A 1355-nucleotide genomic window follows, 5' to 3' on the forward strand; every position below is an offset into this window, starting at 1 on the left:
AATGTGATTCGGCCAAGTTTGTCTAGTGATTGTGATTCGGCCAAGTTTTCTCTTATTTAATTGGTTTCGATTTTTAAGGCTAAAAAACTGACCCGAACCAAACAAAATCGGTTCGGTCTGAACCGGTTCTTAATTCGGTTCGGGTTATATTAAAAAGGAATAGCATTTTCCGGTTCAGTTGAATTTTTATGTTAAAACCGGACCGAATCGGACCCTGAACATCCCTAATACTACCAAACATCAGAAAATAATTCATTTTTTTGAAATTTACTTTCCAAAAGGAAATTACTTTCCAAGAAACAAACAAGGCCTGATATATAAACTTAAAAAAATAATTATCAATTTCTAACAATCAAAAAAAAAATCAAAAATAAAAAAAAAAATTTAGCACAATCAAGTGATAAAATTAAAAATAAAGTAAAATTTAATGAAAGGACTAATAATAAAAATTAAAAATTAAAATATCAAGGGTCAAAATTTCAAATATTATCAAATATTGAATTGAAGGGCAAGACTAAAAATTTCTCTGGCCACAACTTCACAAAATAATCCAAAACAAAAATAAAAACCAAGAATGCGAGGGATTATTTAAAAAAATCAAAAAATCAAAATTAAAATTAAAATACATTATTTTAAAGGTATACTTGACCTAAAAGCTTGACTCGTGACCAAAAAGACTTGAGGTTTAGGCCAGCCTGATTTTTAAATGAAAAACATTCTATGGTTATATTTATTTTAAAAATAAAAATTCTCATAGAAAAATAAATTGGACTATGCATGAAAAACAAATCCTAGTAACACATATTTTTTTCAAGATAAATGGAAAATCTTATAAACAATACGAGGGAAACTAAGAAAACAATACCAGGATGAAACAAAAAAAGAGCTAAAAAAGAAAGGGAAACAAAGCAAATCCAAATGAACCTTTTAAACTCATGCCAATCTCTCAAGCCACAAATTATTAAATTTCACATCTAAACTCAACTATAAAGCTTAATATAAAACAAGTTCTAATGCTAAAGGGTTAGATATTAATTTAATTAAAAAATATTTTCAAGAGAGCAAAATCTAGCAAAGAGCATAAAAACAAAACTGAGGCAATAAAATGTTAATGTAATATTAAAAGATAAAATAAATTAATTTATTATAATTTAAAAGATTTCTTTTTAAAAGAGACGGATCTAGAAAAGAGAAGGGAAAAAAAACTTTAATGCAATTCATATTACTTTAAAACATAAAAAAAAAATCTCATCAAAAATATAAAAAATATTAAATGATGAAACAAAAAATATATTTAAAAATAAATTAAAAGAACTAAACAAACCTTGGGAGAACCTTAAAAATAAATAAAAGAA

The sequence above is a fragment of the Populus euphratica genome, unplaced genomic scaffold, assembly GCF_000495115.2.
Source record: "Populus euphratica unplaced genomic scaffold, PopEup_1.0 scaffold58.1, whole genome shotgun sequence".
NCBI lineage: Eukaryota > Viridiplantae > Streptophyta > Magnoliopsida > Malpighiales > Salicaceae > Populus > Populus euphratica.